General features: G+C 42.1%; 1 protein-coding gene across 3 annotated transcripts in view; it reads right to left on the bottom strand.

Moving 5' to 3' along the window:
• PELI1 (pellino E3 ubiquitin protein ligase 1) overlaps nt 1-27142 on the bottom strand; it is a 42648-nt gene extending 15506 nt beyond the window's left edge. Inside the window, exon 1 of one of the 3 annotated variants that reach the window (XM_059468690.1) lies at nt 26893-27142. The gene's annotated coding sequence lies outside the window, so the exon portion shown is untranslated. Of the gene's footprint in view, nt 1-1437; nt 1940-14663; nt 14711-26892 lie in introns of those variants that run through there. The other 2 variants (XM_059468689.1, XM_059468691.1) reach the window with 2 other exon arrangements.
• Nucleotides 27143-27408: the final 266 nt, after the last annotated feature.

A 27408-nucleotide genomic window follows, 5' to 3' on the forward strand; every position in this document is an offset into this window, starting at 1 on the left:
GGAAAAAGAAATAGTCCCGAATTTTTTTGCAGTTATGAAAAGTAACAGCTGATCCTCCCCTGAGGAAACCACGATAACCTCCTACGGGTTATAAATGATGTAATTCAGACTGCGTGTGGGAAGCCAAAAACATTTGTCTTTTAGCACAAGGTGTCTATTTTAAAGCTGTCACTGCAACATTATCTGTATCCTGAATTAGCTGAGAAAGTTCTCCACCAGTTAAGCTGCTCCATCTACACACAGCCTGACCCCCCCTGCCCCTTTCAGGTGCAGCGGTGACAACGCGCGGAGCCTCGGTCCCACCACAGCTCGACCCTGCTCCATCACTGAACCACCTGCCAGAACTACCTTACTCACACAAGCTGCTCCACAAGATTCATTTGCAGCTTGCACTTTGCCTGTTAGCATAAACCAGGCTAAAAAGTTTTTATTTTATTTTAATTTCACTCAGATTATCAAATGAAGTTTATTTGTAATCTGTAACCCGTACGAAAAAGCCATAAAATAATACTACATACAGGCATGCTGGGAGAACATCAGGTGCTCATTAGCCACAGCATACCTGTTTGTATCTTCAGAGAGTGCCTTGCAAAAATACAAACAGAAAAGAAAAAAACTTCATGCAATACCAGTACAGAAGCATAGTTCTGCTGCAGAGAACTCTACAGTTGGAAACCTTTAATGTTATCCTTCTCCACTGCTTCAGACTAATTTCACAATATGACCTTAAGAAAAAAAAAAGGCAGTCCCAACTTTCACTTAGAGTCAGCCGCAAGAGTAAAACTTCCTAAAAGTTTAGACCAAAGCAGGGGCATCTTATTCTTACACAAAGCAATAGAGCTTTTCAAGTCCAGGAAAATCTACTGTCTGATGCACCTGTACAGGAAAATATGGCTGAGGAGCCTGGGCTTGCAAAAAACCACAATCGTTCTACATGTCCAAACATTACAGTTTTGCTTTTTATGAGCCTCTGACTTCTTGATAAGGCAGCTCATGTACCAAAGTATCTGCTAAATAGCTGTTTGTATTACACTAAAGCCTTTTCACATAGTATCTATATCATCTTACAAAAATAGGAGCTACAGTTACATTTAAAGCCTTTTTCTCGGTTTAGACAACAGAAATATTCAAGAGCTCCATGAGAAATTGCCCTTGGTACAATTTTGTTAGGTAATGGCAGTTTTAAGGCACCTTGCTCTACACCCTAAAAATGAGAAGTGACTGACATTTCTTATGATCAAACAACACTTACTATGCTGTGCACTTTGAATGTCTCTGCCTCTTTGAGGTGGAAGGGGAGCCTGCAGAGACACTGCCTGCTCTCAGATTTCCTTTCCACTGCATCACTGAAAACCACTGCAACTGAGGAGACTTTTAGAAGAGAGACTGAAACAATACCACATTAGAAGGGAAAGTGACAGCATGCAGAGCACTTACCAGGATACTTGTGTCCTTGCAGTATTCCTACACAGTGGAGAAGAAAAAACCCAACCCTCCGATCTTGTTTAAAATCGGCTGAAATCCACCAACTCCTTTAAACCCCCAGCAACTGCCAGACTGAGTGACTGCTCTGTGTGCTTTTACTTCAGCCGTGGGAAGCACCTCCTGCCTCAGGAGGGGCCGGCTCTGCCTTGCGTAAGCTGGGTAAACAGCACAGCACCACACAGCATTGGCTGGAGGCAGAACAAGCATCCTGCTCCTGCTCCATCAATTCATCCATCCCTGGCCCCAAAAAGGAAAAGAGGAAGCAGAGGGTGTGCTGAGAACAATACTGCAGCCCAATTGCCTGGCAGCTCTGCAGATGAGGTTCTCAGAGAAACACTGATTTATTTCCTTCTCTTACATAACTGTACCCATGCATGCTATACCTTTTCTTTTTTTTTTTAACCATAATTTATTAGCCCAGCTAGCTTTCCTCGCCTCCCACACAAAGAGTAATTTCTTAATACACTGAGAATTGTACCAGCAGAAACTGTTCAGGCATTGCTATCTGTTTTCACTAATACTGTAGGACTGGACACATGACACATCTGCAGATGCCACCTGTGTGTACTGGACTGTCACAGCCAATGATTCTAAAACAGCTCAGTCCTGTAGGATGCACATTTAGAAAGGCAAATCTGCATGTGCCAGACCAGGTTATGAGCTCATTTCTCATTCCACCAACACCAAAATCACTGCATCAAGCCAGTGGGTGGGATAATTTAAATGTCTGAGCCATAAAGTGGTGATCAAGTCACCACAGCTTCCAAGTTACCTCGTGGAATTGATCATGCAAATGCTGTGAGGCTGCTGCAATCACGATATGACACAGCAGCTTAACCTTTACATCAAGTTTTATATCACAGCTGTAGTGGGTGAAGAAGGGGTAGATGGTTACCCTGGCTCAAGCAATGTAGATAGAGCCTGACATTTCACATCTCCATGTTGTACATGTGACTTTTGCTGCTCCCTCCTTGGCTTGTGACCTCAATCTTTTAAACACAATTTTATGGACTGATCTGTCAATGTTTCAAAGTTGGTTTATCTGCTCTGTTATTTTTTAAACAGAACTGTTCCCCAGTTCACCTTACAGTATAGCCACTGGGTAACACTCAAACCTAGGAGCTATCAAAACAGCTTTTCTGTTCATAATGCCATAACACAACATAAGCTGCAGCTCCACAAAAGTCAGCTTTACAGCTGAGAACAAGGTGAATGCATCTTTGTTTTCTCTCTTCTCAACCTGTACTCCACAGCAAACTTTCCCCTCAGTAATACAATACAGCTGTCCTGTTACAGGATCTTGTCACCTACCCAAAAATTTAGCTGCAGAATACCTTATAGCTTATTCTGGATAATAAAACTATACATAGGCTCAAAGATACTTTTTTCCCTCGTACCATAGATTACTAAGTACAAAGATACCAACCAGCTCCACAGAAGTGCTTGAGCCACAGCTGCTGAACACTGGAAAGTGCCTGGAGAAACACTGATGTACAGGTGTTCCCTCATTTCCACCCTTCTGGCTGACAAAAAAACCACAGGACTGAACATTGCTCTGAAATGCTATGGTCATTATCACAGCTACCAGACGACTAAACTGGCAAGGGGCTAAGGGAAAAACCAAAACCACACACAAATCTCCAACTATTTCAACCCAAATAAGTTTGCTTATCTGTTCATGTGTTTATTCTGTAATCCCATTATACCAATGCAAATGAAGGGATAGGGACCTTCTGCATCCATCTCAACAGAAACACCAGAGACTCATCAAGCCTGATCTTGAGATTTAGGTTCTAAGGGAATCCTCTTTCCTGCCAAAAATCAACAGCAGCCTCATGCCACTGGCATACAATCCCAGCTTTTTCACTGGAAACGTGTAGATCCTTAAAATGGCAATTTTTACTGTGGTGGAGGAGTCACACCACCCCACCTCCCCCATCATTTTTAAGTATTTACTGTTTTGTCCCAGCCTATACAAAGTTGGCAGCTTGAACGCTGTTTTAATCAAGGCTAAGGGTTGCTTTTGTGATTTTGTTTTAAAAGGAAAAAAAAAAAAAAAAAAAAAGAAAACCACATCAGGACTGCATTAGTATCACTTAACACACAGATATGGCACCAAGAGTACAAAAGGTGCTCTGTATTCAGGTATTTAACCACAGTGATTAGTTACATTTGTATGACCACTTCTAAGCCGCATTACTTTTCTCACACAAGTTGTAAAACTGGAGTTGTACCGTTTCAGAACATCCTGAAAAGCAGAACTTGTAGACTAATTTGCTTCTAGAACTCCTTTATTCCCAGACATTCTTTATTTTTCAGATGCAGAGCTGTTCAGCATTCAGGTTAATAAGCTTGTAGATTACTTTATGCTGCAGCCACCTAAGAAGCAGCTGCAGGTGGATTTGCTTTCTACCACCCCAACCAGCCTCCTGCAGAAAACAATCCTTACTAGCCTTCATATTAGTGACCCTCTGGAGCAATCAAGCAACACCACACAATGTCCTTTTCATAGCTAATCATGCCCCATCTTAATCCAGGTTTTTTGAGGGTTTACTTTGCCCCTAGGCACACTTCTGTGTGGCTGCCTCTGTATCTCATCCAAGAGAGTTTGAACCACTTTGTCTCCCTGCCTGTGTTTACTCACAGCCATGCTCTACTCAGCTGTTCTTGTGTCAGCACTGCCCCTCACTTTTATGGTAAGGAGGCTTTAATGATTTTCACAGAATCACAAGAACTACACCATGCCTTGAGGACTGGAATGAAATGCCTCCAGCATGCAGTCGGTGGGCGAACTAGCTGATTTCTCCTGGAGTACAGATACCATGCCAGACTAAAACAATGCAATCTGTAGCCCAAGATATCACTGCTAATTTTATGAAGTGATGCTGAACTGCAGGGGAGGTTCTTTCTTTGAAGTTGAAAGAAAAAAGAGCTCTATCGTCATGTTCTTCTGTCTGACTCACAAACAGATGCTGTACAGTTTGATACAATTACGTGATTTCACATGACATTCTCCATGAGCTCTGAAGAGGAAAATGCATTTCTAGCTGCTTCAGCTAAAAAGAGCTTAACAGCCTTACACACAGGGGCAATGGGCAACACCATGGCCTCTAGTGTCCAGACAGGCAAGAAACCTGAATGGCAAACTCTTCATGCTGGAGGTAACCTCATCAGTATATTAGTGCCTTTCAAGACTGACATTCTAAACAACCTGTTGATAATTTTATTCAATGAAACAGGCAAGGAGTGGACTAAAAACCCCACGCAGCATAAGAGCTTGAAATTACTGCACATAGGCTATATTAAAGCAGAGACTGAAGGAAAGGAAACACTGAGAAATGGGAGCAAAACAGCTGGTGGAAGACTAGGACATGTAAGGATCCCACAGGGGAGGTATATTTGTACACTCAATGCTGAACATTGAACATACACTACACACAACCTGAACTCAGTTTCCCATGAAGTCAGGGGCTGAACTCTGATCAAAGCTAATGATATCCAAATAAGAAAAAATATTTCATGCATTCTAAGGCATCAGCACTGTTAGGGGGTTCCCAGAAGCCTAATCTCAGGTGCATGAGGGAAGAAGAAAGAAGGGAAGATTACTGATTTACCAGTCTCATTAATCTTTTACTGTGTTACGTCACATGTAATCTCTGTGCAAGGAGTTCCCATGTCATGCTACTAATAAAAATTCATACTACAGTGTTTTAAAGAGATTATAGAGGGGGGGACCAGCCTGAAGCCAAGAGAACATGCTATTTAGAGTATACAATAGAAATGCTAATCAAATAATCTGCAGGAAGAGGAGAAGGGAAGGAAATGACCTAATCCCCTGCACTACTGTGTGGTGGCTTATAGCAAGAAGTAAGAAAGTTCTTACAAGGGCCAAGAAAACAAAGGTCCATTGTTATAGCTACAGCTTCCAGATAAGAACCCCTTTCTGCATCTCAAGTTTCTGTGACATGAAGGGTAGATGGTACTTTATGAACTCTTCTACACTGACCACTTCTGGAAAGGGTAGGAGAGATTAATTAAAATTGCAGGACAGCTGAGTAAAAGATCTAAACAGAATCTTGAATTCTTAAGGCACAACAAAGTCTCCTTCAAACAGCTCCTTGCCAGCTCTAAAATGCTGCTCATCCAGCCATGGTGATCCTTAAGCAGCTGTGGAGCAATTTGTGATAGAAGTAGCCTAGTTATAGAGTGGCAACAAGTCATCACACTGCACAGAGGCATTTCCCATCACAGGAGTCACACTTTGCCATTAGACAAACCTAATGAGCATTTCTTATGAAGTCCTGTTCCACCCTTACATCTCTGTGAGCCTGTTCCTCAACTGCAGCAGGGAAGTCCTCCACAAGAGAAATGGGTCCCAATGAGCAATTCAACACAGCAACTGTTGCCCAAGTAAGACATTTGGGGATTAAGCTACTCTTTAAACAATGTTGTGGTTTAACCAACCCCAGCCACCAAGTACCATGCAGATTGCTCACACCTCCCCTGACTGGTGTTAAAGGGAAGAGAGTCAGGGAAAAAAAGGTAAAACACTCAGGTTGCAATAACAACAATTAAGTATTTGAAATAAACTAAAAACGCAGTAAGGAAAAGGGAGACAATATAAAAGAGAAAGAAAGGAAACCCAAAAAAGTGATGCACAGTTGCTCACCACCCCACTGCCTGATGCCCAGATCATCCATGAACAGCAGCCAGCCCCTCCCAGCCAACTCTCCCCGTTTATAATACTGGGCATGATGTCCACTATGGGAAACCTTTTGGCCAGTTTGAGTCACCTGTCTTGGCCATGCTCCCTCCCAGCTTCTTGTGCAGCTCCTGGCTGGCAGAACACAGAACCCTGTAAAGTCCTCGATTCAGAGCAAGCACTGCTCAGCAAAACATCAGTGCATTAAAACTATTCTCATCCTAAACACAAAGCAGAGCACTGTACCAACTGCTGCAAAAATTAACTCTATCCCAGCTGAAACCAGGAGAGATGGTTCTTCACCTGGCTTCAAGTACCACCTGAAGCATCAGATGTGCTGAATTCCTAAAAATTCAAGACTGAAAGAATGATAGGCAAAGCCTAATTCTGAAGAAAGCACATTTGTTTCCAGAAAAGTCAAACTGATGCAAGTCATCTGCCAAGTAAGAGCCATACAGATGTAGCTGCACCAGGCTTCTTTCCAAGACAGTAAACTTTAATTTCCGAGGTATCTGGAAAAAAGCTACTGTAAGAGATTTCTTTTTAAGTTCTCTAGGACAATTTCTGGTTGAATTAATCTTAGCTATGCACAAGCACTTCCTTAAATAATTTTTTAGATGTTGTTCAGCAAACTTTCAGCATCAGAACACAGATTCACTGAGCTTCAGGTATTATGGTTTCCCCTAAATACAAAAACGGAGGCCCAATTTGAATTCATTTCCAAGACATGATTTTTGTACTTGCAAAGTCTTTAAGGTTATAGCAGAACTAGCAGAACCTGCATTACCTGAAATTTTTCATTCCCACAAAGCCAGATCACTTGACCATGGACTTCAGAGAGAATTCTAAGATAGTTGTTAGAAGTAGTAACACTTTCTGTTCTGAAAAACATCTTTATCTCAGTGATGAAAAATATTTCATGTTAGATTATTCATTCAGATTAGCAAACAAAGATAGGAAAAGTATTCAGTTATAGAAATTCAGCTATAACTGGCTATCTCCCCACACTCACATTCTAGAGAAAAATTATGTTAAGAGGGGCTTTGTTTAAAAACTATTCAGTACAATTTCTAATCAACTTCCACATCACACAAATGGATCTCTTACAAGAAGGCAAATATGTTTACCCTCAAAGAGATCATGAAGCAAAAAGTCAAACCTATCCAACTGCCCTCTGCTTTATTCTAAATTCCTAACCACACTTACTAAACTCTTGACACTCACCATTTTGACTGTAGTCCCTCAGCAATTCTGGTAAAAAAAGGGCTGGATAACTTCAAAACAGCTCCCCTCACTTCTGCACGACAGTGTCCCAAGTCCATAGTTCATACCTGAATATTTTGCAAATCACTGCTATTAAACAGTCATCCTACTACATTCTTCCCCCTCACTTCAAACTCCAGACAGTCTTTAGACAAGGTACAAAACTTGGTCCTTTCTAAACACATCACCTCCAGCACTTGCACATGAAAGCACACGACCTCTGTTCCTCTGAGAGCTGTGGGAGGGCTGCCTGCTCCCTGCAAGCCAAGGGTCAGCTTTGCACAGGGGCTGCTGGAGCTGTCACAGCCCTGTACCAACACATGGGGTTCAGCACCTCTGCTTCCTGTACTTCTGACTGTCAAGGACATCCTTCTAGGAATAAATACTGTTTTGTGAGCTCAGGTACAGAACAGATGTTACTTTAGGCAGTACCCAAGAGAATAAGAATTGATTACTTGTCACATGCAATAGGTTTCTAATAGAGGAATAATGAAATATGTCTTGATACATTAAAAGCTGCCCCTTAAAAACTAAGGTGAACCAACCTTTATGCTAATACAACTTGCATTTAGACATAAACACAAAACTAACTTTTTGCACTCTTTAGTTCTCATGTGCATCACATCCTACAGCCAGGAATTCAAACAATACAGGTCCAATACATTCTGGTGTTGGACCCCCTGCCTGTTCATAGTTTGTTACTGCTCAGTGAAAAAAAAATCCCATGCCAGTTGATCAGGTCTTTTTCTTTCCTTTCTAATCTCACAGGCAATGCATGATTTAGCATATACAGGCACAATACTTTACTTCCTACACTTCTAATCCAATTTGGTTAAGAGGTTTATTGCTTATAAAAATAAACAGGCAGTTGCACTTTAGGCAGGCACTAACACCTAACAAAAAAAAGGTCATTCCCAAATAGTAGCAGTTCAGTGCTAGAGATGCCATCCCTAAATTCTACTCCTTGGCTGAGACAGAAATAATACAGTTATTTCTTTAGAGTACAAGGGAGAACTGGTAGCAACTCTTGGCTCCTGTCACTTGCAGTGTTTGGTATTAATGTGCCAAATATATTCCCAGCAAAAAAAGCCCAGGAGAGAATACCTCAACCATGGAGATGTACAATTTCTATAGGGACCCAAAGGACTTTGGTCTGACTCTATGGTCAGGTTTTAATTAACAGCTAAGGAAATCATTATGTTCCACATTTGATTTATAGTTGCAGGTTTTCAAGGTTATCACTAGTTTCAAATTTTCAATTTTCTATGTCCAAAGAAAAATATTACTTTTACAAAGGGAGGGTATCTAGCTCAATATGGGAACCTTAAGTTAGTACAGCCTTCAGTTACAACTGGAAGAAGAAATTTTCCCAAGAGTGTGGGTCATAAAAGATAAGCAAAGGCCTTTTGGTACTAAGAGAGTGGTCTGTTTGTTTTCAAAAGAGCCAGGCATTTGAAATCTGTATTGCTGCTTGTCTACTCAGCATATGTCAGACAAAATTTAGCAGATGAAGACAAAAGTAATTTTAGGTTGGTCGAGTACAGGGATAGTGACAGGCGCTGTGGCAGAACATTTTTCCAGCAACTGCCAAAGTGATGCACCCATTGTGAGGCAGTGTTAGAAAGTTCAGCTGTAGTTTCATGGACTGCCCTGGCATTTTCAATGATGCTATGCCACATTGCAAACTCTAGTGCAATTACATCAGCAAGGCAGCACTTTGACTCTGTAATTCTACCAGCAAAGAAAGTGTTCCTGAAGACAAAAAATGTTCTTCCTTGACCCAAAAGAATTCCACAGCAGAATTCTGTGTGAATATAAACCTTCAAAATTTGGCCTAGAAACTAAGACTCTTAAAACTGAGGTTTGAGAACACAAGTTCAGCATATTTCTCATCAACTAGTGACAGTTTATTTATTTGACATAAAATGTTCAAGCAAAACAGCTGAACAATTTATTCTGAAAAAAACCAAAAAAAACACCCCAAAACACTAAGCAAAAACCCATGCTTAAAGCTCTATGTTGGTCAGGACTCTGGCTTTCTGTACTTACCAGCTCATATTTCAAAGCTACCTGGAGACGCCTCCAAAGCACAAAAAAAAAAGGTTGAACAGTTAAAGATGGAGCTAGATTTGAACTAACACAAGCATGAAATCAAATCTACATTTCTTTCTCTTTCAGGCATTTTTCTGACATGCAGAAGTATCTTCACAATTGCAAACTCACTTCTAGTAATGACCTCTGCTCTGCACTTTGTACCTGCATGCCTTGAGAAGCAGGCTTTGTGCAAAGAATTGCTTGTTTTCTCTCAAATAAGAATTTTTCCATTCAGGAAATAAGAAACATTGTTGGGCAAATACACTGAAAAGTGCATACAGCCACAGAAACCAGCAGTTCTAACAGCACCACAACCAAGTGATTTTTGAACAGTACCAGACGGTTCAGAACACAGGAGTACTTTCAAGAGTTTGGAAATAAATTTCACATTATTTACAGCACCACTTATTTATTAACCACACTGACTAGCTAATATAGTACAGATTTCTTCCTTTCTGAACCTTTGGAAAGAGACTGAGAAGCCTCCACTTTAACCCATACAGTGCCTGTGTGGGTGTCTCCCACAGAAACCTTAGGCCCTGTTTTTGTAGCACAGCAAAGTTAACAGCAGCAGTCTAGTCTGGAGGAGCCTTTCCACTTGCCCCTTTCATTCAGCCATTCAGTGCAGACCGATTCATCCAAGAAACCCGGCTCCTCACAAGTGATATTTGCAAGCTTTTCAGGGCAGACTGGCCCTATCTGACTGATACTGTTTGTGAACTTTGTTTCAAATTGCTAATAGCTACTCACAGCTCAGCGGTGGTGCCTCGTTCACACCTATTCACGGAGGTTTGTAAAACCTTTGCTGTTTGTCATGTGTTACTGTTGTGCTTAGCGATGCCTCCTGCCATCCCTTTGGAGAGCAGAAGGCTCAGAGGTAATGAGCCGCCATGGACAACCTTAAAACAAGTTAAGAAGACACTACCCAGATTCATCAGAGATGTCTGACACATTCAAGCTTCTGGACCTATGCCAATTCAAAGTACAACAAAACAACCAAAATCCCCCCAACCATTTAAGGAATATCTTCTATGTAATTAACTATTCAACAGAAGTACTGAAAAACCTAAAGAACTTCAAATACGGCAAAGTCATTGGAGCCAATGCAATCCTAGACACCCAGCATGACTTTATGAAGTGATCCTCAGGCTGATCATCAGAGCTGCCTTTAGCACTCACCCTGTGTTGCCTCAATGCAACTTAGCGGCAGAACAAATTTTCAAGCATGCTCAGTCTCACTCCAACAACATCAACCCCAGCTGTAGAACAGATATTCTCTAAACATAAAGGAAAGAAAACACTTTTTCTGGCTTAGCAGCCACTGTTGTACCTCAACTTTTAAAAACACTGAAGTCATTCTGCACTTTTAGCATTTCACTTATGGAAGTGTGTGGATTAAATGTCCCCAAAATAAACCTTGAACCATACAAATAACCAGAGCACTGTCAGAAGCCTGCTCTCCTCGATTTTATAATAGTTTTCCTTGTGTGCAAACATGACTGCTAGGACAAAAAGATGCAAGGTCAGCCACTCTGACACATTATCAACACTACACAATGCTACAAAACCAACATGAGGAATATATCGGGTCTAATAATTTTATTAGTTTCTGAGGTGAAGTATTATTTTAGTAATCACTTCCAAGCTGAGGCTTTTTTCCTTGTTAGAAGGGAGGAACTTAATTTAAATTGCAGAATTTTTTTTAAAAACCCAAAACCAATAAAAACAGGTAAGCACAAAAAAACTATTTTCTATAAAAGTCTCCACTTTAAAACCAATTTGTGGCCTAAGCTTAAAATCTAACAGTTATAGTAGCCCTCTCATATCAGAAATAAGATACAGTTTTTCATTTACTCAAAAGAGTGATGTAAATATTATGGGCAAAATACAGATATGTAGCTGTTGACACAAACTTTCAGCCCTGAAACCTGCCCAACAAGAACTGAGTTCGAGCTTGGTGCCCATGGAGCAAAGCACCACTTTTGGGAACAGCTGCACATTCCCAGTTTTGTGACAGAGACCTGAATTTTATTGCCTCTGCTATTAAAACTTACAACTAAGCACCCTCACATTTGCTGTACTAGGATTTGCCAAAGCCCAGCTGCAGGACTAACTCTGTTTTACTTGGTTCTAGATTTTTCTTTTTAAAAAGAGGACTGAGCCTAACATGAAGGGGTTTGAGTTTAGGAATGACTGGATTTCTTTTCACAGCTGGTCCTGTCTCTTCCAGTCATCCTCCCTCATCCAGCAATATGAACACTCTCACATGTTACTTACTAATTATTTTTATTAATACATTTAAATAAATATCTTTGTTTCCCAAAGACAGAACATGGTGCTTATTCCTTAACTTTTAATATACAAGTTTACCTAGACCATAACAATGGTGTAAGAAAAAGAAAGGCTGCAATTCACCCCCAAAACAATACCACTGTGATTGTGTACACTGAAGCAGCAAGATTTATCTTTACTGGCAAAAAAAAAAGTCCAGAATACAAAAGTTAAGCAGAGATAACAGAAGGCCTAACACAAAGGGGCATTGAAATATTATAGTCAAAACTCCCAGAGAAGTGGCAGCCAACTGAAATTAAAGATCATAAGAAAAGCTTTCTTGTTAATTGAAAGCAACATGAAATCTCTGATTGACCACAAATGCACAGAGTAATCTAAACCAGCTCCAGCATACAGAAGACCAAATCTTTTGACAGAACTTCAGTCTTTCAGGTAAATGCCTGCAAACTCAACATGCTGCAAAGATGGTTTTTACTGTCACAAACGAAGATTCTCTAATTAAATTTTAAAAAATAAAAATACTTGCAGCCTGTAAGTTTAGCCCAGATTGGAATTCTGCAATAAGATACTCTTCCTTTAGTGTCTTTTTAAAGCATGCCAAAGCCATTAGTTAAAAGGATAATCTAAATAAAGCCATTGTTAAAAAAATAAAACTACATCATGCCATGGCTGGAACAGCTAAGGTACTGGTCAGCAAGGAAGGATCATTGCCTGTCAAAGCAACAGACTTAGTTCTCTCTCTCTCTTTTTATTACTATATTAAACCTTCCCAATGTTTCACAAAAATAAAACTGAGATTTGTACCTCATCTGATTAGCAGATGATCAATTGTACTGACTGACTTTGTTTCTAAGTATACTGTTCCAAAAAAAACCACCCAAAAACCCTAGAAAAGGCATGCTAAGTAAGGAAAAGAAATTAAGAAATTGAAGCCCCTATTCTGTTTTCTGTCATCTACCAGGTCACTTCACCAAACCTGACACTTGGGCCCAGTTATGCAGCTAAGTAAGGATTCAGCTGCACTGAAGGCAACTGCAGTCAGCAAGCATAAGCAAGATCACTATCAGCCTACCTATGCAAGACTGTACTAGAGCAAATCTTGGCTGCACATGTAATTTAATTCACCACTCTGATTCTGGATAAGCCCCAGACCTTCAAAATAATTACAGTGCCGTCAGAGACAATGTTCTCTGTCAGGTACAGTATTTAAGTTGTGCACTGCTTCTCTCAAGAGATGAAGCACATAAATGCCAGCTACTCTCCAGCTTCTGAAGCCACCAGCTCCAACACTGTTTCACAGCTCTTCCTAGAGTTTTTCCAAGTGTTTTTGGCCTATGTACAAGTACCTGAACACAGCAAGTCCTCTCTGACCACCATGTTTCATTAGACAGAAACTTCTTCCTAATGCATTTTCCAAGGAGACTCTCAAGTTTATAAAACAAAGCTGTAACACCTACATTACTTTTGAAGGTCTAGACCATACTGCACTATCTCTTGAGCTTCCCCTTGAAACCTACTGACAGAGTTAAGGCATTTTGGACTAAGAACTCACTCACAATAGAAATTCAACAGAAAATCAAGAGGCACAGTGAAATACAGGGCTGATCGGGAACTAAAATAAATATGCAGCATGAATTCAAGTCAGCAAACTCATGTTGAATAATCAAGTGGTATTTCCCATACCTAAAATGTTTCAGGCTGTTAACCACCAATACTGACTGCTCATAACCAGTTTCAGGACTTTGGCAGTTGAAACAGAAATAGCAGCCATTGAAGTACTGATAGCTTTGATCATGAAAAACATTATTATGATTAGCATCTCATGCCTATTTGCTCCAATCCCCTGAGATGTAAAATAAAACTATAAACGTTTTCAAAGTTATGTGCCAAAAGTCCTCTCACTAATAATCACAGCCTTTGTACTCTCAATTTCACTAACATTAACTCCACTTGCAAACTGGTCTAAGCAAGGTAAAGTTGATGTTCTCACAACACATTACTACTTTGGTTCAAGCAATACTGAGAGAAGGCAGCAGCTGTTGTCCTCAAACCAGAGGGCCAAGGAAAGGGAACTAGCCACAGATACATTCACAGGCAAAGCTAGAGAAAGCAATGCAAGAATTTGAAGTCTACCACATCAGAAGGATATACAGTCAGTCTAATAACAAAACTTTAGGCACAGCTCCCTGAACCTCTAAGGAAACTCCCACAATTAATTTGTTTCTCTTGAGTTAGTGAGAAAACTCAGCTCATGGAAAAACTCTGGTTAGCAGGTCTGGAGTAAAGACAGGCCAAGGACTGCATAGCTCATATCTGGGGAGGGGGAGCTACATGTGTGCACAGTCCAGAGAGACGGGATGGAGAAGGCATCACTCTCATCAGGCACTAAATATTGTATCAGAGCCTCTGGAAATAACCTCAGGTAGAAATCCAACATTAGGGCATGAGAAAGTAATTTTGGCACAGTTTAGAAGGCATGTCACTAATAACCTGCATTTTATAAAAGCTATGGTTGCTGTAGTGAGATATTATCCAATGAACTAATTAAAGCATTCTCTTCTACTTCTTTTAAAAAAAATATAGTGATTAGAGAACAAATACCTTTACAGATAGCTACAGCAAGACAACAGAAATAGTTTGTATTGTTCCACACTTGTACTTTTTGCAGCTTATCTCAATCAAACTCTCCCAGAGGTAAATAAAAGCTCTATTTGAAAGGAACTCTAGAAGTAGTTACCAAATTCTCTAGATGAAAAATCTGAAAAGAAGTTCACGTGCAATTTAAAAAGTCGGTTCTGGTAGAACAAGTGTGCAGATGCAAACTCACCGTGTGCAAGCCCCTCGAGATTGTACCCGCGCTTCCACTTGGATTTACGATACATAACCCGAAGCCCGGCGCGCAGCGGGAGGGCACGGGCCGGTGCTGGCAGAGAGCTGAGCTCAGCTAGCTGCTACTGCAGGCACGAACGGTTTTCAACACTGCGAGAGAAAGCCAGAGTGAGACCACGCGGTTAAGCCCCATCCCCATCTGCAATTGAGAACTGTCAGCCGGCAGAGGCACAGGTAGGAGATCCACCTGTCGCTCACAGCCACTGTAAGGAATGGTTTCCTAGAGGTTGGCTCAGTGTCTCCCACAATAAACATGTCTTTGAACACAGCGTACACCCTTCTCTCCAGTCAGTACTCCTAGTGCAAAGCAGCTCAAGTGCTCAGTTCTTCAACATTGAGGGGATTCAGTTGCCAGTTGGTGTGCTCAGAATTCACTGAAATTGAAGAATATGTTCTTGCAGGTAAGCATTAGACAAGTGCTGTCAGCCGACACCCTGGCTGTGTGTTACTCAAAGCCATGAAAAATAAAGGGATGAAAGGGCTGGCTTTAACTTCAAACTACTTAAGAGTAAGGGGAGTTGGATCAGATGAACTCCAGAGTTCCCTTCTAAATTCTTCTCTTCATTGACAAACCTGGCCACTAGCACAGAGGCATGAGCTTTGCATGCAAAGACAGAAGCCCTGCATCACAGAGCTGTTATTTATCACCTATTTCCATGACTGCAGGAATGCCTGACCTCAGTTGCTAACATATAGCAGGAACACATTCTGCAGTTAAACAATTTCAAGGTGGCACAAAGCACTGCTGCCTGCAGAAGCAGCAGGCCTGCCTGTGGCCCAGCAGCTATGGCACAAGGTTCTGCTCAACCATGATTTCCACAGACCCACCCTTCAGACTGTTTCCCAACTGGATTTACTCAGTGATTAGGGCACCTCAACAGATGACAGGAACCAAGAGTTGGGACCACCTTCCACATAACTGTGCTCATTTCCAGAAAAAATAGTAAAATTGTGCATTTTTAAATGCATGGACTAATTAATAGTGAGAGAACAGGAAATAATTTATTTCTGAGCAGTACTTAAAAGCTACGTTAAATCTGATAAACAAAGAAAGTCTACTCCCATTTTTAACTAGAGCTAACTTTGTTTTCTGTATATTCATGCTTCTATTCAACTTTTGTTCTTTTAAGTAGCAGAATCTATATTCATCAGTAAAAGACTGCTTAGCACAGCAATAATCTTATTAGCATGCATATGGAGTTAAAACTAAGCTTTTATGAAGGATGTTGTAAAATTAAGCTTGAAAAGAAGCACAGTAACAGCAACAAATGAAAAAAATTAAAATTCTGTCTCAGCTACAAAAACACACTTGGAACAATCTATAGTTCTGTCTTCATCAAGGCTTAGTCATTTCCTGTACACTTCTTTTCTTCCCATGGCAGTATTTTGTCTGCTCACACTAATGCAAGGCACCTCCATAATCAGTTGCTACAATAAAACCTGGGATACACCAACATTAACACAGGTTATGGTCCAGTTGGAAAACTCTTCCACCAACAATTCTTCTGAACTGGTCACTTGGTTGCATGATGGGAAAGCATCCTCTGACACTGCCTGGCAAAGATAACCTGCAGAAACCAAACAGCCCCCAACAGAGACTCCAGTACACTATTGGGAGTGGAAGGAGAAGACAGGTGTAGGTCACAAAATACAGTCTCTGAAGATTGTGAGATAATATCTGAAGATTGTCAAAGCTTAAGTAGCATTCCCAAAACTCATCAGTATCTCTGAGATGAAGTAAAGTCTGAAATATAAACTATGGCTGAGAACTAGACACCTGACTTAAACCCATGCTTAGTACTTCAGCTTAAGAGTGAGGTCTAAGAAAAACCACCAACTGCCATGGTTAAGCTTACAATACAAACTCACTTGGAATTCCCACATACTTTAACTACAAGGATAATTATTAACAGGGAATGTAGAACACATTGTGATTTTCAGTCTCTATCAAGAGAGACTCCCCACTCTGATGTAGGTCTCTGAAGCACTGAGCAACTTTACCCTCTGCTAGAGTTGTTAAAGTTGCAAAGCAGAAACCAGACTGCAGCCTCAGCAGGAGGAGTGAAAGGGAAAACCCAGGTTTCACCAAATGCCATGCTGCTCCACATCAACACAATGGAGGGGAATCCTGTTCCACTCTCAGTGCTATGAGCCACCTGGCCAGAAGCCATGCTTATGCATAGCTACTTGGCCTTGAGGGTTGAAAATAAAAAGATGAAGAGCCAAAATTTGTGGCCAGCAGACACAGCTGTCAGGCAGGGATAGGCAGACCTAAGGACTGTAGCATTACAAATGCTCCAGCCCATACTGGTTGTAAGTTTTGCACTTTATCCTATTCTTTCCCTCAGTTATTTCCTTTCTTTCTTTGTCTACCTACCACAATTCCCACTTGTGCTCTGCTTCTCTCCCCTACCTCATCCTTTTTTGTCTCTTCAAAATTCAAGGTCTTTCTCTCAGGCTTCTTTCTATTCATACAGTAAGGAAGTGCTGAAAAACCAAAGTTTACAATTTTTGGTACATTCAGCTTCCTGTCTCAGGATTTTATTAAAATCAAGTTTCTTGAAAGATGGTTGACAGACTCTGCTTTTAACACTGTCCTCAGTAACAACATATCAGTCAGTATTGAAGGAAAGAGCTCACAAATAACACAGTGTGCTGATTTAGCTCCTACAAATGGAGAGTCTGGCCACTGCAGAGATGTCTGATCTACAGCTCTCACTGACATGAACACTCCCTAGCCACACAAATAAAGACTGTCATGGTTCTCCCCCAAACTCCTGCAGGGACCAAAATTAAGATGATAGCAGATTGGATGGAACAGCTCTAAGAAAAATCAACAACAGTAACTGTAAAATCTAAAATTAAAGTAAGTCTGGTTTTGATGCTTTCAGTACACATGGTACATTAAATTTGGCATAAGCCCAATGGAACATGAAGTACTTGTGGACAATGTCTGCCAAGAGCCAGAAATACAGTATTTAGTCTTTAAAGAACAAACAGAGAGCCACAGTTCATTTCTACTTTATGCATCTGAAAAAAAATTAAATCAAGGTGATCTTTCTGAGGGAACATTTGTATTAAATCTAATTGGCATGCTTTGTGCTATGCTGAATGGAACCCATGCCCATTGGCAAAGAATCACTATTTGTCATTCTGTAATCCCTTCCACTTGTGACAAAAGGGTACAAACAGATGTTAGACCTCCCCACATTCCAAAACGCTGTGCTTTCCTGCTCAGCATCAGGTTTGTGCCTCATGTAAGCTTTCAGCCCGGTCCTCAGTCATGGTGACACTTCTGAACATCTGACACAGTGAAAGCAGAAGAAAAATGGGAAGCCTGAACTGAGAGAACTCAGGCTGCACTGTCATTTTTTTCACCCCCCTTCCCATTTGTTGGTACTTCATTAGTTTACATGCCTCAAAGCAGAGCAAGGTTTGTAGCTTTAGTAGCTGAAGAGTTACTTGCATTTCTGTAGCAGATTCCAAACATTAACAAATTCAGAATCAACACACCTGTGAGTTCCTTACCTTTCTTAAAATAAGGACAAAAAAGAGACAAGCCTGCCATCCATGTGGGGCTTTGGAGACATCCTGCACCATCCCAGCACACAGGTTCCTCTCCCTGCCTTCTCCCATGTCCTGTGCTCTTTGCTAACTGAACAGGAGAGCAGAGCACAATTCCAGCTTTGTTATGGCTCAGCCACAGCCCTGCTTGGGAAACTGGAGCAGCAAGAGAAGAAATAGCCAATGCTACACTTGACACCAGCCCTAAGTGAGGCAAGAAACTCATGCCATCTCTCTACATGTTAGCCAAGCACTATCTGAATCTTTAAAGCTGTTATTTCTTGGTGATTGAGGTTATGAACTATATAAAGCAGCCAGATAAATGTGACTTTTACTCCTCCTCATTAACAGCTGTAAAATAATAGCAGAATGTCTGCAATACTTGCTATTGTGGAGACTGTAAGACTCAAGAGACTGAAAGACACAGGACACGTGATAATTAACATGATAATATTCACTCCTCCCCATGACTGACCTCTCTTGGCTTTAACCTAAGCATTAACTCTTCCCTCACCTTTTGGATCAGGCTCCTCTCTCTGCTCCTGTTTATACTTGGCAACTTGAATGAGCCCCTCCCCAAAGTTGGGGGAGTAAGAGAAAAGCAACAAAACTTGTAACGCTTCTCCTCTCGAGGCAGAGCTTCCTCCTGCTGTCTATGCACATCTCAAAGTGATATATGAATGCTTATTTCAGTGAGGAAAAAATTAAATAGCCCATATATATTGGCACAGGAATTCAAAAGTAGTTGCTGTATCTAAGTCACAAATGGTTTGTAAGCCCACACTTCCTACTAGAGCACCCTGACCTTTCTCAGCCAGCAGTGAGAGGTACAAGAACCTACCCTATGTTCACATCTGCTGCTCAGAAACTTTCTGACAAGCCTAAAATACTGGCCACAATACTGACTGCATAAATATGCACACGTGCAAGGAAAAAAAAAGGATAGAAATAAAAGCTATTTCTGCATTTATTTACCTGCATGATCAAGCTCAGTTCCTCAACTTCAGCAGGTGGCTGACAGCCTTAATACAGTAATTCATCACTTCTTTCAAAATAGACAAGAGAAAAACCCCCACAAAGCTGTTTCTCTCACCATGGCACACTCCAGCCCTTAGGAACAACCCTGAGCAGCTTACAGAAACCTCACCCAATAGGCAACAGCTCACGCTGCACCAAAATGGAAAGCTCAACTGGAATGGTATTTCACACCCACCAAATGCAGCACCTAATAAATACTAAAACAACTGATGTGGGCTACCAGCAGCATAGCAATTACCTTATTATTAAAGAAAAAACAAAAACAAAAACCCAGTATGATGGATCCACCTACCACAGGAATCAAGAGATGATGACTTGGCCATGAAAGCACAAAGGGGTGATCACCTGTCTTCAGACTAATATGCATTGCAATTTGTCTAAGGCTTGGTCTAATAATCCCAGGGTATGAAGTGCAGTTATAAAAAATATGATATATGATATGATATGATATGATATGATATGATATGATATGATATGATATGTGTGTGTGTGTGTGTATATATGTGTGTATTAAAACACAATCTTTGAACTTTAAGAGACAAGGACAGCAGCCCGGAGCAGGAAGCAGTGTTTATCTAAGTGTCAGCGCTACCATCACAATCTGCCTCAATATTACCACATGAGAAAAAGAACAAATGAAACATTAAGTGTCTGCTCTTGGGCCTTCTGGTTCTCTGCACTGCCTACTGCAGAGCTGTCACACCTCTGCCCTGTTAAAAAGCAGTTTTTTAACTGACTGTCTCGAAGTTTCAGGCCATTCAAGCTGGGGTTGCCTCCCAGCTCTTTATTGAAAGCACATTAAATAAGTACCCCAAGAATTAGTGGCTGCTGAAATTAGGTGTTACCACAATGGCTTGATTTACAGCTGGACTATTACCTTCTCCCCTTGTAACTATTCAACTGCACACACAGTGTGCTCATGCCACCTGTGGGCATGGTACAGTTTTTTGTGGACTTCTGAAAGTAGCATCCTAAATCTGAAACCTAATTACCACAAAAGCTTGATCATGAAGATCAAAATAGCAGTATTGGTTGAACAGGCCATAACTCTGGCTTCTCAAATATTGAGTCAACTACTCTAGTTTCTGACACAAGGAGGAACTCTCCCAGCTTCTATCAGAAGGTTTTGTAGCATGTTCCTAAATTCAAAAGATGGCAGTTGCCCAGCAAAAAGGAGTCAGACCCAAATCCAGGAGGGAACACATACCCTGCCTCCAATATTAGTAAGGGCCAAAGCCACTTCACTCTCATGCACTGCAGCACAGAAGTTTAAAGTCATCTTCTGCTAACTTTAAAGTACAGCAGCAATCCAAACACAGCAACTCAAATATCTACCTGCATTTACTTTCTTCCACATTGAGCACTCCTCAGAGTATTTGAAGTGGCTCAGAAAAGAGTAAAGCAAACCAAACAAAGAAAAAAAAAACTAGTGGGAAATTACAGAACTGACATTTTTAGAATATAGCAGTTTATCCCAAGAGGTGCATTAAAAAAGCAAAATGAGCAACAAGTTCTTTAAAAGTAAGTAAATTAGTTATAGTAAGCCTCCATATATGATGAATTGAGCATTTTTACCCCTAAGCTCATACCAAATAAACAGTTCAGCTCCATGATCTGACATAAGGATCATTGCTTATTTTCCCTGTTGAAACTTGTGTTAAATGATGATTAAGACAATAATTATTCTTGAAAAAATATTGCATGGAACTACAACTGCTTCAGATAAGTGGAAAGGATATTAAGGTAGTGTAAGACAAAAAAATCTAAGTATACCTATTAACACTTAAAGAGAAGAGGAGCCTTGAGATTTCTTAGCAGAAATTCTTCAGGGGCGACTTTTATCATTTAACATGAACAATGTATCTTAGGACAAAGAAAATACAGATGCAGTACCCAAGCTTGTATGATTTTAAAAATCAAGCCTTTACTGTTCAATACAGCTAGACTATTAAAAGCAGAAGGATCTGGAGGATCTGGAAACAGAGAAAGTGGGCATTTGGAAAGGCATGATCTCAACACAAGGAAAGGAACCACAAATATATGGAAGCCCCAGCCTAGCTTTGAGACTGGTTAAACCTTGCCTTGCAGTGCCCCAAAGGATGTGATGTTTAAGGGGGCCCTATGTGCAGGCTGCACAGGCACAGGAGGGGCTTTCCTAAACCCCACAGCTCTACCCAGGTGCCTTGCAAGCTGTTCCACACATCACTGATGAATTCCTGGGCAAAGATGGCCAGCTGGGTGAAATGTTTCAAGCTGGACCTAACCCAGAGATGCCAGTTTGACTGCCCTGACACAAAGAACAATTAAGCCATTTGTGGTTTTGGTCCAGACCAAGGGGTTACCATCCATGGGGATAAGCTGGCAGGGATAAACCAACCCAACAGCTGCAACTTTGCAGTTGCTCACTGCATGGTTCAGATAATTAAGCAGAAACACTAAAAAGACAAGCAGGGCAGTGTGAGATGTACAAATCACATCACCAAGTTTCTCCTCACTATGCCTTCACAAATTCTTGCAGGCCTTGAGCTCCACCCATGTCAAATCTCAAGTGTCTTCTCAACAAAAACCAAATCAGTGCCCTCAAATTCAAATTCTATTCCCCACCTTGTCCATCAAGTAAGGCAAAGAGGTACCCCAGCTCAGAAAAAAGCATTTTTAAGCATTTGTAATAAAACCCAAAGGGTTATATAGTTACAGAAACATTACAAATTTGAAACAGAAGCAGTTAAGTACATCCAGACAGGTGAATCAATTGGCAATGGAAGGAAAAGACCCATTGATGGTGGTCTACTTAGAAGAAAATTCTGCGTAGGCAGGGATTTGTGCTTTATTATTTTTCTGGGTTTTGGTTGCTTTGGGGTATTTTTCTGATTTTGTATCTTCAAGTCCTAGCTCCAACAAACTATCCCCTACAGAATCCTACTTTACTAACTTACTCCAAACCCATAACCCGCAAGTACCTATACATTCATATATCCCAGTCACACAAAACCTCAATAAATCCACAAAATATTATCTAGTAGCTATTCATATTATCAACCACCCTTAATAATAACAAAAAAAAATATTCCAGAGATCATTTCTGGTTTGGCCCTTTTTAACCACAGTCCTTCAATACCCTCCTTGCTGTTTACACATATACACACACCCTGATGTAGCCAGACCAGCATCTCTCTGCCCCAAATATCTCTGTACTATTAAAAAAAAAAAAAAAACAAAAAAAAACAACTTCTCACAAGGAATGCTTTTCTCCCTTCTAAAAACACATTTATGCAATTAACTTCTACAAACAAGGCTGGCACAGAAAACCATCTGGTTGGCATGGCTGTCTAGCCAACACCAAGGCAGACCAAGAGCATTTGGAGCCAGCACTGACACACATCCCAATTCTTCTACAACATATACAGGCAAACAAGGAAAGTGAGTGTGAATTGAACAAATCCTCTTCCTGACAGGAATATAATTACTGGACCAGAGTGAGAGGTTTTGACTGCTTCTAATCTAAAAACTGCAATATAGCTTTAATTAGAAGAGTAAAATTATAGGATACTCCCACTCCTGAAACCACAGACAGAAATTCACTGCAAGGTTTAGTCCACTCTGCTCTTGAGTATGAGATTCAAGCCCAAAATTCAGCATTTACATAAGTACCATGGGTGGCATTCAAGTCCCTGTGATTAAATCCAGCAGCATGGATTAAAAGCAAGGTCAGCAGATTAACTTTTATTACCTGTTCCTGAGCTGAGCCGTGCTCCTGCATGGCAGGCTCCAGAGGATACCATCAATCCTTAACCAAACACTCCCAGCCAGGCACTGCACTCAGCCCCAACCAAACAAGCTGCTGACTCGCTCACACTCGAGCCCACGTCCCCAAGTGCCACCTCACACGGCAGCCAGGAGACATTGCTGGAGCAGGACTGGTGCTGATGAGCACCCACCTCCAGCACAGGGTGCCAGCAGGGGACAACACTTTCTCCTGCAAAGCCTGGAGCTTCCAGTCAGCTATTTCACAATGCCTCACCATACAGGGTTATTCCAGAAAGGGCACTTTGAGCAGCCAGGAACATTTGGTGCTCCAAATCACGTCACATGGGTCAGCAAAAGAAGGCCATGCCACAGGGCACACCTAGGCAGCCCAAAAGCTGTGCACTCACTCGTGCAAAGCACTCAAGAACCTCTGCCTACCTGAAGGAAAAGCTTCTTTTCAAACCAATAAAAATAAAGGATACTTGTGAGACAGCATACTCATAGTGTGCAAGACTCATTTTTCTGCAAATCAAGTTATTGTCAAAGAGTTTTTACTGCTTTTAGCAGAAGGCAGAAACAAGTAGAGCTTGCCTTTTTTTTAAGTTTCAGAAGTATTTCTAGCAGGAAAAAGAGCTTCCATCTTTTTTAACTTGAAAGGCAGGCTTTTGAATACATACATTCAAACATTTTAAAGAAGAAACACAATCAGTTGTAGCTACTAATTGCCATTACAAAATGTTAAGGCCACAACAAACGTGCTATGATGCTCCCCTATTGTCCCAGCCCACCCAAAGCAACCACTGGAGAGCCCACAGCAGTACAGGGACAGGGAAATGCATCCACAACCTGCCCCCCACTTCCTGAGAGGCACAGAGCCACTACAGCTTTGCCTGACACCATTTTTCATAACTAAATTGCTGTTTGACTTTCCTCCCCATCAATCTTTTCACCCAGGTAGACTAACTGGGCCTGACTGGAGGTGCAACATTAATTTCAGTAGGACTGGGGAGCTGCAGCAGCAGTGTGACACTTCCTGGTGCACCCTGCTAACCGGCAGGTTGAAAGGAAACAGAAACAAGATCAGATGGAAACATGCTCACGTTTTTCCACTGAAACTCAGCAGCGTTCAGCCGTGCTGACCTACTTCCTACCCCGTGTCTTTGCTGTCACTTCCTCTGACAGTTTGTCAGCACGCTTGTGAATGTGGAGATCAAGGAATGAACGTCTGGGAGGCAAAGGAGCTGGACTTTTTCATCCTGGTGTTCAGTCAAAACTTTTACAATCTAACCAGCAAGGAGCACGGTGACCAGCCAGCAACAAGTACCTCCAATTACTGGCAGCCAGCAGGAATTGCTGATCACGGTGTAATTTCTCTTACAAGTACGCACTTAAAGGTGACTGATTTCTTAGGAAACACCCTCATTCTCCCTTTTTTTGCTCAGGGCATGGATTAGCATCTACAACAGCTTTGGGTTTTCCACTTTCCTGTATTCCAGAGTTCCTGACTGAAAAGACATTTTATATCAAAAAATACTTGTAATTAGCTCCTTACAAATGAATAAGAGTTTTAAATACCACTGGCTCCAAGCACATGATCCTCTATTTTGTAACTACAAACTCAGCCACTAGCTATAAATGCTGAAGTGAAAGGATCCTGTTTTCCACGTCTGGTTTCTTAATAGAAACCCATATTGCCTCCAAAATACAAAATGGTCGTAGCAAAGGTAGTACAATAAATTTTTCTTTAACTGGAATTACCCTAGTAGTTACTCAAAATGTAAATTTCTAAGATGATCACTAGCACGGTGACCTGCTGTGTTGAGAAATACATTCCAGTGTTTAGTAAGAATGGAAACATTCATGAGGCACATGTTACACGACTTTACTCAGCGTAACAGTAGGTGCTCCTACATGTTTAATTCATTTGAAATAGGAGATGCTGAAGCTTAAGGTACCCAGCAGCAACCTACATACTACCAAAATGCATTCCTAAAGCTTCCTGCCAGGCCATTCACACGACTTCAAAGAGTTAGGACACTTCTCTCGCACAGCACCAAGAGAGCCTAATTTTCCAACTACCAATGCTCAGTTTTCAGCAAGCCACGCTTTTTCATGGGGGAAAGGACTGTGGTGGAGAGGAAAGGGGGAAATGTCCTGGGCAGACGTCTAAACTTCGGCTCCACATTACTCACTCCAAAATTGTCGGCCTAAAACATTACAAAGCCGCGCAGACCGCACAACAACACATGCAAACAAAGATGTGGGCAGCCCGTCCATCACCACTAACCTACAGAGGCGCCTTCTGGAACAAAAAGCAACTCAAGATGTGTCATCAACAGGTCATCTGGCTGCTTCTTTGTGGGAAAAAAAATCCGAAACGCTGCTGAACAGAAACCGGAAACGGCTTTTTTTTCCCCGGGTCTCCCCCGCCTCCCAGACGCGTTCAAAATGAAAAAAAAAAAAAAAAAAAAACCTATCGTCCTTCAGATGTAGGAGCGCCAGCTTCTAGCTAGCTGAAAGGCTTTGTAATTTTCCTTACCAAGTAGTGTTTTCAAGGCAGAAGAGTCCCAGAAAAAAATACCAAAAAGGGGTGGCCTGTAAGGCCAGAAACAGCAGCATTACAGCCAGACTGCTTTTTGCTCGCGTGTATTCCAGAAGCTGCATTTTGCAGAGGGGAAGTAGCTGCAGATTTCGAGGTGGCATTTAAAACAAAAACAAGGGGGGTAGGGGCAAGAAAAATGCTTCCGGTATAAAAACGTGACTACTTTAAAATATACCGTTTTTCAGAGGAAAATTATTCAGCTAAAAAACACAACTGGTCCTTCTCTTCCCTGCCTTTTGAATATCTTCTCTACAGCTGTTGCAGGCAGAAATGTCCCCCTCGTACTAGATCGTGAAAACATATTATTTAACTAGGTGAAAGCAAGAGTGAAAAGAAAAACCGGACACAAGTTGCGCTGGACGGCGGGCTGCTCACAAAAGAGCCAGGGCTGAGGAGATGGGAGAGAAACGCTGCAATTCCCCCAAGAATCTTAAAATCAAAGACACAACTTACCCACCGCCCAGCTAGATTTTTCCAGAGTAAAACATCATCCAATTTGGAAGAGCTAGGGATTAAAAAAAAAAAAAATCCAAAGAAAAAGAAGCAAGCTTTCCCAGAAAGATCTTTCAGGTTAACAACAGCCAAACAAAATCCCCCTTTGTTTTGTTGTCACCCGCCTGCGTGCAGCTCCCATTCCGCGCTCCGGCACGGGAGTCGGCGATCAATGGACTTGGCGGGGGAGGCGGGGGGAGAACTCGCTCTCACCCCCAAAAAATACACACATATCGCCACCCCCGCCAAAAAAACCCATCCACCCCCGAATTCAACAGAACTCTGATGTTCAAGTATTGCGCGATTTTTTTTTTTCCTAATTTTTTTCAAGTGATGTTTTTCCCGAGGGCAGACGGCTCGGCAGCCGCTCCATGACAAAGAGCTTCCCCAGCACATTCAGCCCCAGAGCGGGGCCAACTCCGGGCGGGTGGGAAGCAAAAAAAAAAAAAGATTAAACAAAAAAAGACCAAGAGGAAAAAAAAGGCAAAATAAAATAAAAGACAAAAACTTCCCAAATCCCGGTGGGGAAAAAAAAAAAAGAAAAGAAAGGAGAATTATTTTAGGAGCAACCACAACAAGGGAGCCCTGCGAGGCGCAGTACACAGCGCGCAGGGCGGCGGGAGGGGAGGAAGGAGCCCGAGGAAGGCAGGGAAGGGGCAGGCCCCCCCAGCCCTGCGGCAGCGGCGCGGGGATGGGGCTGTGTCGCGACAGGCGCGATACTCACCGCGGGGAGGAAGGAAACGCGCACAAGAGGCACCCCACGCCGGCAGGCCGGGAGCGGGGGGAAGGGGCAGCCTCAGCCTCCTCACGGCCGCACGGACGGCGATAGTTCCGACTGGGCGACAAGGGGAGAAGCCTCAGAGCGTTCACCTCCGGCGGGCCGGTGCTGGAGCCGCAGGCGGGGAGCAGCGGGAGCAGCTGCCGAGAAGCGGCCGCGGAGCAGCAGCCGATGTGCCGATGGACGCCGCCGGCTCCGCCGCCCTCACACCGACTGTCGCGCGCCGCCCCCCGCCCCGCCTCACCGCGCGGACACCGGCGGGGCGGGACCGAGCCGGGCCACGCCCCCTGCCCGCCCCGGGGCATGGAGGGAGTTGTAGTCCCTGTGTGTGTGTGTGTGTGTGTGTGTGTGTGTGTGTGTGTGTGTGTGTGTGTGTGTGTGTGCAGGGGTGTGTGCAGGTGTGTGTGTGTGTGTGCACGCAGGGGTGTGTGCAGGTGTGTGTGTGTGTGTGTGTGCGCGCGC

This window comes from Ammospiza nelsoni, chromosome 3 (assembly GCF_027579445.1).
Source record: "Ammospiza nelsoni isolate bAmmNel1 chromosome 3, bAmmNel1.pri, whole genome shotgun sequence".
Taxonomy (NCBI): domain Eukaryota; kingdom Metazoa; phylum Chordata; class Aves; order Passeriformes; family Passerellidae; genus Ammospiza; species Ammospiza nelsoni.